Raw genomic sequence first — 13,622 nt, 5'->3', positions numbered from 1 at the left:
AGAATCATACCCCTAGACCAACGAAACAACTGAAATAAGTGAAGTTTATTTGATTTCTTAACTGTTTTTATGTGAAAATGGTATTCTTTTAAAGCAGTCACTAATGTATACAAGGAGGAAATATTAGCATAAATAAAATGTTTCCTAATAGTCAATATTTTTCTAAGTATACTTGCTTGGAAATTGCTGTGCAAAGTTTTATGATGCCCAGCAGAGTTTTTCTGATGGATGAAACCCAAGACATGTCACATGCTATGTGCAGATAAGTACTTACAAATAATTTTACCAGTTTGACAAAAAACAAAATTCAATTGTGCAAATAAGTAATCCAATCTATTTTGAGAGTTTTGAAAAAACAATATTCAGTTGAAATTCTCTCTGGAAATTGACTTCAGTAAGATAATGGAACCATGTCAAAGAATCTAAAAATTTGGGCTCGTCCGTGATTTGAACCCGGGACCTCTCGCACCCAAAGTGAGAGTCATAGAATCATCAAGTAAGCATGTTTTATATGATTTCTTAACTGTTTTTATGTGAAAATTGTATTATTTTAAAGCTGTCACTAATGTATACAAGGTGGAAATATTAGAATAAATAAAATATTTCATAATAGTCATTATTTTTCTAACTATACTTGCTTGGAAATTGCTGTGCAAAATTTTATGATGCCCAGCAGAGTTTTTCTGATGGATAAAACCCAAGACATGTCACATGCTATGTGCAGATAAGTACTTACAAATAATTTTAGCAGTTTGACAAAAAACAAAATTCAATTGTGCAAATAAGTAAATCCAATCTATTTTGAGAGTTTTGAAAAAACAACATTCAGTTGAAATTCACTCAGGAAATTGACTTCAATAAGATAATGGAACCATGTCAAAGAATCTGAAAAGTTGGGCTCGTCCAGGATTTGAACCCGGGACCTCTCGCACTCAAAGTCAGAGTCATAGAATCATCAAGTAAGCATGTTTTATTTGATTTCTTAACTGTTTTTATGTGAAAATTGTATTATTTTAAAGCAGTCACTAATGTATACAAGGTGGAAATATTAGCATAAATAAAATATTTCCTAATAGTCAATATTTTTCTAAGTATACTTGCTTGGAAATTGCTGTGCAAAGTTTTATGAAGCCCAGCAGAGTTTTTCTGATGGATAAAACCCAAGACATGTCACATGCTATGTGCAGGTAAGTAATTACAAATAATTTTAGCAGTTTCACAAAAAACAAAATTCAATTGTGCAAATAAGTAAATCCAATCTATTTTGTGAGTTTTTAAAAAATAATATTCAATTGAAGATTTTACTCAGGAAATTGACTTCAATAAGATAATGGAACTATGTCAAAGAATCTGAAAATTTGGGCTCGTCCTTGATTTGTACCTGGAACCTCTCACACCCTAAGCGAGAATCTTAACCCTAGACCAACAAGCCACCTACCTGAACATTTTTCTATTGATTTTTCAATTGATTTAAAGAAAATAGCTTTTTGTTTTTAAAAACACCATATACATTTATGTAAAAATGAATTTGTAGAATAAATAAAATATTTCCTTATGGTCCAGTAGATAGTTTTCTAAATATGCATATAGGAAAAGTGCAGGGACAAGATTTGTGAGTGCCTCCAGAGTTTGGACTTCTCTCATGGACGAAGCTAAAGACTTGTCATATGCAATGTACAAATCATGCTTCCAGAAACAAAAGAAAGGCAAAAGAAAACCTTGCAATTTCATTTTTGAACTTTTTGTGTTTTAAAATGAGACTATTCTTTTAAAACATTCAAAGCTATATAGACAGTAGGGAACCTGCAGTTTTCCTAATATACCACAATACAGTTGAAATTTGAATAAGTATGCTCTTATTTTTAGAACAACTAAAATGTTTCCGTAAGATTCTATTGATAGTTTTCTTTGTGTGCTTATTTGGAAAGTGCAGTGACAAGATTTAAAAATGGCTACAGAGTTTGGACTTGTCTGATCGATAAAACCCAAGACTTGTCAAAAGCTATGTTTAAATCATGCATAAATAGAAGAAAGGCAATTGAAAAATGATGAAGGCAAGATTCATAAGTATGTACAAATTCTATTGGGAGTATAGCAAAAACAAAACTCAGTTGATGCTATTAACTTAGCCAATTGAGAAAATCAGATATATATAAACCATGAGAAGCACCGTAAAAAAGAAATAGAGGGCTCGTCCGGGATTTGAACCCGGGACCTCTCGAACCCAAAGCGAGAATCATACCCCTAGACTAACGAGCCAACTGAAACAAGTCTGTTTTATTTGATTTCTTAACTATTTTATGTGAAAATGGTGTTCTTTTAAAGCAGTCACTAATGTATACAAGGAGGAAAAATTAGCATAAATAAAATATTTCCTAATAGTCAATATTTTTCTAAGTATACTTGCTTGGAAATTGCTGTGCAAAGTTTTATGATGCCCAGCAGAGTTTTTCTGATGGATAAAACCCAAGACATGTCACATGCTATGTTCAAATAAGTACTTACAAATAATTATAGCAGTTTGACAAAAAACAAAATTCAATTGTGCAAATAAGTAAATACAATCTATTTTGAGAGTTTTGAAAAAACAATATTCAGTTGAAATTCACTCTGGAAATTGACTTCAATAAGATAATGGAACCATGTCAAAGAATCTAAAAATTTGGGATCTTCCGGGATTTGAACCCTTGACCTCTCGCACCCAAAGTGAGAATGATAGAGTCATCAAGTAAGCATGTTTTATTTGATTTCTTAACTGTTTTTATGTGAAAATTGTATTATTTTAAAGCAGTCACTTATGTATACAAGGTGGAAATATTAGCATAAATAAAATGTTTCCTAATAGTCAATATTTTTCTAAGTATACTTGCTTGGAAATTGCTGTGCAAAGTTTTATGATGCCCAGCAGAGTTTTTCTGATGGATAAAACCCAAGACAAGTCAAATGCTATGTGTAGGTAAGTAATTACAAATAATTTTAGCAGTGTCACAAAAAACAAAATTCAATTGTGCAAATAAGTAAATCCAATCTATTTTGTGAGTTTTTAAAAAATAATATTCAATTGAAGATTTTACTCAGGAAATTGACTTCAATAAGATAATGGAACTATGTCAAAGAATCTGAAAATTTGGGCTCGTCCTTGATTTGTACCTGGGACCTCTCACACCCTAAGCGAGAATCTTAACCCTAGACCAACAAGCCACCTACCTGAACATTTTTCTATTGATTTTTCAATTGATTTAAAGAAAATAGCTTTTTGTTTTTAAAAACACCATATACATTTATGTAAAAATGAATTTGTAGAATAAATAAAATATTTCCTTATGGTCCAGTAGATAGTTTTCTAAATATGCATATAGGAAAAGTGCAGGGACAAGATTTGTGAGTGCCTCCAGAGTTTGGACTTCTCTCATGGACGAAGCTAAAGACTTGTCATATGCAATGTACAAATCATGCTTCCAGAAACAAAAGAAAGGCAAAAGAAAACCTTGCAATTTCATTTTTGAACTTTTTGTGTTTTAAAATGAGACTATTCTTTTAAAACATTCAAAGCTATATAGACAGTAGGGAACCTGCAGTTTTCCTAATATACCACAATACAGTTGAAATTTGAATAAGTATGCTCTTATTTTTAGAACAACTAAAATGTTTCCGTAAGATTCTATTGATAGTTTTCTTTGTGTGCTTATTTGGAAAGTGCAGTGACAAGATTTAAAAATGGCTACAGAGTTTGGACTTGTCTGATCGATAAAACCCAAGACTTGTCAAAAGCTATGTTTAAATCATGCATAAATAGAAGAAAGGCAATTGAAAAATGATGAAGGCAAGATTCATAAGTATGTACAAATTCTATTGGGAGTATAGCAAAAACAAAACTCAGTTGATGCTATTAACTTAGCCAATTGAGAAAATCAGATATATATAAACCATGAGAAGCACCGTAAAAAAGAAATAGAGGGCTCGTCCGGGATTTGAACCCGGGACCTCTCGAACCCAAAGCGAGAATCATACCCCTAGACTAACGAGCCAACTGAAACAAGTCTGTTTTATTTGATTTCTTAACTATTTTATGTGAAAATGGTGTTCTTTTAAAGCAGTCACTAATGTATACAAGGAGGAAAAATTAGCATAAATAAAATATTTCCTAATAGTCAATATTTTTCTAAGTATACTTGCTTGGAAATTGCTGTGCAAAGTTTTATGATGCCCAGCAGAGTTTTTCTGATGGATAAAACCCAAGACATGTCACATGCTATGTTCAAATAAGTACTTACAAATAATTATAGCAGTTTGACAAAAAACAAAATTCAATTGTGCAAATAAGTAAATACAATCTATTTTGAGAGTTTTGAAAAAACAATATTCAGTTGAAATTCACTCTGGAAATTGACTTCAATAAGATAATGGAACCATGTCAAAGAATCTAAAAATGTGGGATCTTCCGGGATTTGAACCCTTGACCTCTCGCACCCAAAGTGAGAATGATAGAGTCATCAAGTAAGCATGTTTTATTTGATTTCTTAACTGTTTTTATGTGAAAATTGTATTATTTTAAAGCAGTCACTTATGTATACAAGGTGGAAATATTAGCATAAATAAAATGTTTCCTAATAGTCAATATTTTTCTAAGTATACTTGCTTGGAAATTGCTGTGCAAAGTTTTATGATGCCCAGCAGAGTTTTTCTGATGGATAAAACCCAAGACAAGTCAAATGCTATGTGTAGGTAAGTAATTACAAATAATTTTAGCAGTTTGACAAAAAACAAAATTCAATTGTGCAAATAAGTAAATCCAATCTATTTTGTGAGTTTTTAAAAAATAATATTCTTTTGAAGATTTTACTCAGGAAATTGTCTTCAATAAGATAATGGAACTATGTCAAAGAATCTGAAAATTTGGGCTCGTCCATGATTTGAACCTGGGACCTCTCACACCCTAAGTGAGAATCTTAACCCTAGACCAACAAGCCACCTACCTGAACATTTTTCTATTGATTTTTCAATTGATTTAATGAAAATAGCTTTTTGTTTTTAAAAACACCATATACATTTATGTAAAAATGAATTTGTAGAATAAATAAAATATTTCCTTATGGTCCAGTAGATAGTTTTCTAAGTATGCATATAGGAAAAGTGCAGGGACAAGATTTGTGAGTGCCTACAGAGTTTGGACTTCTCTCATGGACAAAGCTAAAGACTTGTCATATGCAATGTACAAATCCTGCTTCCAGACACAGAAGAAAGGCAAAAGAAAACCTTGCAATTTCATTTTTGAACTTTTTGTGTTTCAAAATGAGACTATTCTTTTAAAACATCCAAAGCTATCTAGACAGTAGGGAACCTGCAGTTTTCCTAATATTCCACAATACAGTTGAAATTTGAATAAGTATGCTCTTATTTTTAGAACAACTAAAATGTTTCCGTAAGATTCTATTGATAGTTTTCTTTGTGTGCTTATTTGGAAAGTGCAGTGACAAGATTTTAAAATGGCTACAGAGTTTGGACTTGTCTGATCGATAAAACCCAAGACTTGTCAAAAGCTATGTGTAAATCATGCATAAATAGAAGAAAGGCAATTGAAAAATGATGAAGGCAAGATTCATAAGTATGTACAAATTCTATTGGGAGTATGGCAAAAACAAAACTCAGTTGATGCTATTGACTTAGCCAATTGAGAAAATCAGATATATATAAACCATGAGATGCACCGTACAAAAGAAATAGAGGGCTCATCCGAGATTTGAACCAGGGATCTCTCACACTCAAAGCGAGAATCATACCCCTAGACCAACGAAACAACTGAAATAAGTGAAGTTTATTTGATTTCTTAACTGTTTTTATGTGAAAATGGTATTCTTTTAAAGCAGTCACTAATGTATACAAGGAGGAAATATTAGCATAAATAAAATGTTTCCTAATAGTCAATATTTTTCTAAGTATACTTGCTTGGAAATTGCTGTGCAAAGTTTTATGATGCCCAGCAGAGTTTTTCTGATGGATGAAACCCAAGACATGTCACATGCTATGTGCAGATAAGTACTTACAAATAATTTTACCAGTTTGACAAAAAACAAAATTCAATTGTGCAAATAAGTAATCCAATCTATTTTGAGAGTTTTGAAAAAACAATATTCAGTTGAAATTCTCTCTGGAAATTGACTTCAGTAAGATAATGGAACCATGTCAAAGAATCTAAAAATTTGGGCTCGTCCGTGATTTGAACCCGGGACCTCTCGCACCCAAAGTGAGAGTCATAGAATCATCAAGTAAGCATGTTTTATATGATTTCTTAACTGTTTTTATGTGAAAATTGTATTATTTTAAAGCTGTCACTAATGTATACAAGGTGGAAATATTAGAATAAATAAAATATTTCATAATAGTCATTATTTTTCTAACTATACTTGCTTGGAAATTGCTGTGCAAAATTTTATGATGCCCAGCAGAGTTTTTCTGATGGATAAAACCCAAGACATGTCACATGCTATGTGCAGATAAGTACTTACAAATAATTTTAGCAGTTTGACAAAAAACAAAATTCAATTGTGCAAATAAGTAAATCCAATCTATTTTGAGAGTTTTGAAAAAACAACATTCAGTTGAAATTCACTCAGGAAATTGACTTCAATAAGATAATGGAACCATGTCAAAGAATCTGAAAAGTTGGGCTCGTCCAGGATTTGAACCCGGGACCTCTCGCACTCAAAGTCAGAGTCATAGAATCATCAAGTAAGCATGTTTTATTTGATTTCTTAACTGTTTTTATGTGAAAATTGTATTATTTTAAAGCAGTCACTAATGTATACAAGGTGGAAATATTAGCATAAATAAAATATTTCCTAATAGTCAATATTTTTCTAAGTATACTTGCTTGGAAATTGCTGTGCAAAGTTTTATGAAGCCCAGCAGAGTTTTTCTGATGGATAAAACCCAAGACATGTCACATGCTATGTGCAGGTAAGTAATTACAAATAATTTTAGCAGTTTCACAAAAAACAAAATTCAATTGTGCAAATAAGTAAATCCAATCTATTTTGTGAGTTTTTAAAAAATAATATTCAATTGAAGATTTTACTCAGGAAATTGACTTCAATAAGATAATGGAACTATGTCAAAGAATCTGAAAATTTGGGCTCGTCCTTGATTTGTACCTGGAACCTCTCACACCCTAAGCGAGAATCTTAACCCTAGACCAACAAGCCACCTACCTGAACATTTTTCTATTGATTTTTCAATTGATTTAAAGAAAATAGCTTTTTGTTTTTAAAAACACCATATACATTTATGTAAAAATGAATTTGTAGAATAAATAAAATATTTCCTTATGGTCCAGTAGATAGTTTTCTAAATATGCATATAGGAAAAGTGCAGGGACAAGATTTGTGAGTGCCTCCAGAGTTTGGACTTCTCTCATGGACGAAGCTAAAGACTTGTCATATGCAATGTACAAATCATGCTTCCAGAAACAAAAGAAAGGCAAAAGAAAACCTTGCAATTTCATTTTTGAACTTTTTGTGTTTTAAAATGAGACTATTCTTTTAAAACATTCAAAGCTATATAGACAGTAGGGAACCTGCAGTTTTCCTAATATACCACAATACAGTTGAAATTTGAATAAGTATGCTCTTATTTTTAGAACAACTAAAATGTTTCCGTAAGATTCTATTGATAGTTTTCTTTGTGTGCTTATTTGGAAAGTGCAGTGACAAGATTTAAAAATGGCTACAGAGTTTGGACTTGTCTGATCGATAAAACCCAAGACTTGTCAAAAGCTATGTTTAAATCATGCATAAATAGAAGAAAGGCAATTGAAAAATGATGAAGGCAAGATTCATAAGTATGTACAAATTCTATTGGGAGTATAGCAAAAACAAAACTCAGTTGATGCTATTAACTTAGCCAATTGAGAAAATCAGATATATATAAACCATGAGAAGCACCGTAAAAAAGAAATAGAGGGCTCGTCCGGGATTTGAACCCGGGACCTCTCGAACCCAAAGCGAGAATCATACCCCTAGACTAACGAGCCAACTGAAACAAGTCTGTTTTATTTGATTTCTTAACTATTTTATGTGAAAATGGTGTTCTTTTAAAGCAGTCACTAATGTATACAAGGAGGAAAAATTAGCATAAATAAAATATTTCCTAATAGTCAATATTTTTCTAAGTATACTTGCTTGGAAATTGCTGTGCAAAGTTTTATGATGCCCAGCAGAGTTTTTCTGATGGATAAAACCCAAGACATGTCACATGCTATGTTCAAATAAGTACTTACAAATAATTATAGCAGTTTGACAAAAAACAAAATTCAATTGTGCAAATAAGTAAATACAATCTATTTTGAGAGTTTTGAAAAAACAATATTCAGTTGAAATTCACTCTGGAAATTGACTTCAATAAGATAATGGAACCATGTCAAAGAATCTAAAAATTTGGGATCTTCCGGGATTTGAACCCTTGACCTCTCGCACCCAAAGTGAGAATGATAGAGTCATCAAGTAAGCATGTTTTATTTGATTTCTTAACTGTTTTTATGTGAAAATTGTATTATTTTAAAGCAGTCACTTATGTATACAAGGTGGAAATATTAGCATAAATAAAATGTTTCCTAATAGTCAATATTTTTCTAAGTATACTTGCTTGGAAATTGCTGTGCAAAGTTTTATGATGCCCAGCAGAGTTTTTCTGATGGATAAAACCCAAGACAAGTCAAATGCTATGTGTAGGTAAGTAATTACAAATAATTTTAGCAGTTTCACAAAAAACAAAATTCAATTGTGCAAATAAGTAAATCCAATCTATTTTGTGAGTTTTTAAAAAATAATATTCAATTGAAGATTTTACTCAGGAAATTGACTTCAATAAGATAATGGAACTATGTCAAAGAATCTGAAAATTTGGGCTCGTCCTTGATTTGTACCTGGGACCTCTCACACCCTAAGCGAGAATCTTAACCCTAGACCAACAAGCCACCTACCTGAACATTTTTCTATTGATTTTTCAATTGATTTAAAGAAAATAGCTTTTTGTTTTTAAAAACACCATATACATTTATGTAAAAATGAATTTGTAGAATAAATAAAATATTTCCTTATGGTCCAGTAGATAGTTTTCTAAATATGCATATAGGAAAAGTGCAGGGACAAGATTTGTGAGTGCCTCCAGAGTTTGGACTTCTCTCATGGACGAAGCTAAAGACTTGTCATATGCAATGTACAAATCATGCTTCCAGAAACAAAAGAAAGGCAAAAGAAAACCTTGCAATTTCATTTTTGAACTTTTTGTGTTTTAAAATGAGACTATTCTTTTAAAACATTCAAAGCTATATAGACAGTAGGGAACCTGCAGTTTTCCTAATATACCACAATACAGTTGAAATTTGAATAAGTATGCTCTTATTTTTAGAACAACTAAAATGTTTCCGTAAGATTCTATTGATAGTTTTCTTTGTGTGCTTATTTGGAAAGTGCAGTGACAAGATTTAAAAATGGCTACAGAGTTTGGACTTGTCTGATCGATAAAACCCAAGACTTGTCAAAAGCTATGTTTAAATCATGCATAAATAGAAGAAAGGCAATTGAAAAATGATGAAGGCAAGATTCATAAGTATGTACAAATTCTATTGGGAGTATAGCAAAAACAAAACTCAGTTGATGCTATTAACTTAGCCAATTGAGAAAATCAGATATATATAAACCATGAGAAGCACCGTAAAAAAGAAATAGAGGGCTCGTCCGGGATTTGAACCCGGGACCTCTCGAACCCAAAGCGAGAATCATACCCCTAGACTAACGAGCCAACTGAAACAAGTCTGTTTTATTTGATTTCTTAACTATTTTATGTGAAAATGGTGTTCTTTTAAAGCAGTCACTAATGTATACAAGGAGGAAAAATTAGCATAAATAAAATATTTCCTAATAGTCAATATTTTTCTAAGTATACTTGCTTGGAAATTGCTGTGCAAAGTTTTATGATGCCCAGCAGAGTTTTTCTGATGGATAAAACCCAAGACATGTCACATGCTATGTTCAAATAAGTACTTACAAATAATTATAGCAGTTTGACAAAAAACAAAATTCAATTGTGCAAATAAGTAAATACAATCTATTTTGAGAGTTTTGAAAAAACAATATTCAGTTGAAATTCACTCTGGAAATTGACTTCAATAAGATAATGGAACCATGTCAAAGAATCTAAAAATGTGGGATCTTCCGGGATTTGAACCCTTGACCTCTCGCACCCAAAGTGAGAATGATAGAGTCATCAAGTAAGCATGTTTTATTTGATTTCTTAACTGTTTTTATGTGAAAATTGTATTATTTTAAAGCAGTCACTTATGTATACAAGGTGGAAATATTAGCATAAATAAAATGTTTCCTAATAGTCAATATTTTTCTAAGTATACTTGCTTGGAAATTGCTGTGCAAAGTTTTATGATGCCCAGCAGAGTTTTTCTGATGGATAAAACCCAAGACAAGTCAAATGCTATGTGTAGGTAAGTAATTACAAATAATTTTAGCAGTTTGACAAAAAACAAAATTCAATTGTGCAAATAAGTAAATCCAATCTATTTTGTGAGTTTTTAAAAAATAATATTCTTTTGAAGATTTTACTCAGGAAATTGTCTTCAATAAGATAATGGAACTATGTCAAAGAATCTGAAAATTTGGGCTCGTCCATGATTTGAACCTGGGACCTCTCACACCCTAAGTGAGAATCTTAACCCTAGACCAACAAGCCACCTACCTGAACATTTTTCTATTGATTTTTCAATTGATTTAATGAAAATAGCTTTTTGTTTTTAAAAACACCATATACATTTATGTAAAAATGAATTTGTAGAATAAATAAAATATTTCCTTATGGTCCAGTAGATAGTTTTCTAAGTATGCATATAGGAAAAGTGCAGGGACAAGATTTGTGAGTGCCTACAGAGTTTGGACTTCTCTCATGGACAAAGCTAAAGACTTGTCATATGCAATGTACAAATCCTGCTTCCAGACACAGAAGAAAGGCAAAAGAAAACCTTGCAATTTCATTTTTGAACTTTTTGTGTTTCAAAATGAGACTATTCTTTTAAAACATCCAAAGCTATCTAGACAGTAGGGAACCTGCAGTTTTCCTAATATTCCACAATACAGTTGAAATTTGAATAAGTATGCTCTTATTTTTAGAACAACTAAAATGTTTCCGTAAGATTCTATTGATAGTTTTCTTTGTGTGCTTATTTGGAAAGTGCAGTGACAAGATTTTAAAATGGCTACAGAGTTTGGACTTGTCTGATCGATAAAACCCAAGACTTGTCAAAAGCTATGTGTAAATCATGCATAAATAGAAGAAAGGCAATTGAAAAATGATGAAGGCAAGATTCATAAGTATGTACAAATTCTATTGGGAGTATGGCAAAAACAAAACTCAGTTGATGCTATTGACTTAGCCAATTGAGAAAATCAGATATATATAAACCATGAGATGCACCGTACAAAAGAAATAGAGGGCTTGTCCGGGATTTGAACCAGGGATCTCTCACACTCAAAGCGAGAATCATACCCCTAGACCAACGAAACAACTGAAATAAGTGTAGTTTATTTGATTTCTTAACTGTTTTTATGTGAAAATGGTATTCTTTTAAAGCAGTCACTAATGTATACAAGGAGGAAATATTAGCATAAATAAAATGTTTCCTAATAGTCAATATTTTTCTAAGTATACTTGCTTGGAAATTGCTGTGCAAAGTTTTATGATGCCCAGCAGAGTTTTTCTGATGGATGAAACCCAAGACATGTCACATGCTATGTGTAGATAAGTACTTACAAATAATTTTACCAGTTTGACAAAAAACAAAATTCAATTGTGCAAATAAGTAATCCAATCTATTTTGAGAGTTTTGAAAAAACAATATTCAGTTGAAATTCTCTCTGGAAATTGACTTCAGTAAGATAATGGAACCATGTCAAAGAATCTAAAAATTTGGGCTCGTCCGGGATTTGAACCCGGGACCTCTCGCACCCAAAGTGAGAGTCATAGAATCATCAAGTAAGCATGTTTTATATGATTTCTTAACTGTTTTTATGGTGAAAATTGTATTATTTTAAAGCTGTCACTAATGTATACAAGGTGGAAATATTAGAATAAATAAAATATTTCCTAATAGTCAATATTTTTCTAACTATACTTGCTTGGAAATTGCTGTGCAAAATTTTATGATGCCCAGCAGAGTTTTTCTGATGGATAAAACCCAAGACATGTCACATGCTATGTGCAGATAAGTACTTACAAATAATTTTAGCAGTTTGACAAAAAACAAAATTCAATTGTGCAAATAAGTCAATCCAATCTATTTTGAGAGTTTTGAAAAAACAACATTCAGTTGAAATTCACTCAGGAAATTGACTTCAATAAGATAATGGAACCATGTCAAAGAATCTGAAAAGTTGGGCTCGTCCAGGATTTGAACCCGGGACCTCTCGCACTCAAAGTGAGAGTCATAGAATCATCAAGTAAGCATGTTTTATTTGATTTCTTAACTGTTTTTATGTGAAAATTTTATTATTTTAAAGCAGTCACTAATGTATACAAGGTGGAAATATTAGCATAAATAAAATATTTCCTAATAGTCAATATTTTTCTAAGTATACTTGCTTGGAAATTGCTGTGCAAAGTTTTATGAAGCCCAGCAGAGTTTTTCTGATGGATAAAACCCAAGACATGTCACATGCTATGTGCAGGTAAGTAATTACAAATAATTTTAGCAGTTTCACAAAAAACAAAATTCAATTGTGCAAATAAGTAAATCCAATCTATTTTGTGAGTTTTTAAAAAATAATATTCAATTGAAGATTTTACTCAGGAAATTGACTTCAATAAGATAATGGAACTATGTCAAAGAATCTGAAAATTTGGGCTCGTCCTTGATTTGTACCTGGGACCGCTCACACCCTAAGCGACAATCTTAACCCTAGACCAACAAGCCACCTACCTGAACATTTTTCTATTGATTTTTCAATTGATTTAAAGAAAATAGCTTTTTGTTTTTAAAAACACCATATACATTTATGTAAAAATGAATTTGTAGAATAAATAAAATATTTCCTTATGGTCCAGTAGATAGTTTTCTAAATATGCATATAGGAAAAGTGCAGGGACAAGATTTGTGAGTGCCTCCAGAGTTTGGACTTCTCTCATGGACGAAGCTAAAGACTTGTCATATGCAATGTACAAATCATGCTTCCAGAAACAAAAGAAAGGCAAAAGAAAACCTTGCAATTTCATTTTTGAACTTTTTGTGTTTTAAAATGAGACTATTCTTTTAAAACATTCAAAGCTATCTAGACAGTAGGGAACCTGCAGTTTTCCTAATATACCACAATACAGTTGAAATTTGAATAAGTATGCTCTTATTTTTAGAACAACTAAAATGTTTCCGTAACATTCTATTGATAGTTTTCTTTGTGTGCTTATTTGGAAAGTGCAGTGACAAGATTTAAAAATGGCTACAGAGTTTGGACTTGTCTGATCGATAAAACCCAAGACTTGTCAAAAGCTATGTTTAAATCATGCATAACTAGAAGAAAGGCAATTGAAAAATGATGAAGGCAAGATTCATAAGTATGTACAAATTC

The 13,622-nt window shown here is 31.5% G+C and overlaps 4 non-coding genes across 4 annotated transcripts; all 4 read right to left on the bottom strand.

Annotated features, from left to right (window-relative positions):
* Window positions 1–2,187: 2,187 nt before the first annotated feature.
* TRNAP-UGG (transfer RNA proline (anticodon UGG)) lies at window positions 2,188–2,259 on the bottom strand. Its single transcript has one exon. It is a non-coding gene; the product is annotated as a tRNA-Pro (tRNA).
* A 1,697-nt stretch (window positions 2,260–3,956) lies between these two features.
* On the bottom strand, window positions 3,957–4,028 carry TRNAP-UGG (transfer RNA proline (anticodon UGG)). The gene has a single exon. It is a non-coding gene; the product is annotated as a tRNA-Pro (tRNA).
* Window positions 4,029–7,957: 3,929 nt separating this feature from the next.
* Window positions 7,958–8,029, bottom strand: TRNAP-UGG (transfer RNA proline (anticodon UGG)). Its single transcript has one exon. It is a non-coding gene; the product is annotated as a tRNA-Pro (tRNA).
* A 1,697-nt stretch (window positions 8,030–9,726) lies between these two features.
* TRNAP-UGG (transfer RNA proline (anticodon UGG)) lies at window positions 9,727–9,798 on the bottom strand. Its single transcript has one exon. It is a non-coding gene; the product is annotated as a tRNA-Pro (tRNA).
* Window positions 9,799–13,622: the final 3,824 nt, after the last annotated feature.

Source organism: Taudactylus pleione, unplaced genomic scaffold (genome assembly GCF_031769625.1).
Source record: "Taudactylus pleione unplaced genomic scaffold, aTauple2 ptg000317l, whole genome shotgun sequence".
NCBI classification, from domain to species: Eukaryota; Metazoa; Chordata; class Amphibia; order Anura; family Myobatrachidae; genus Taudactylus; species Taudactylus pleione.
This window is presented reverse-complemented; position numbering and strand designations above follow the sequence as displayed.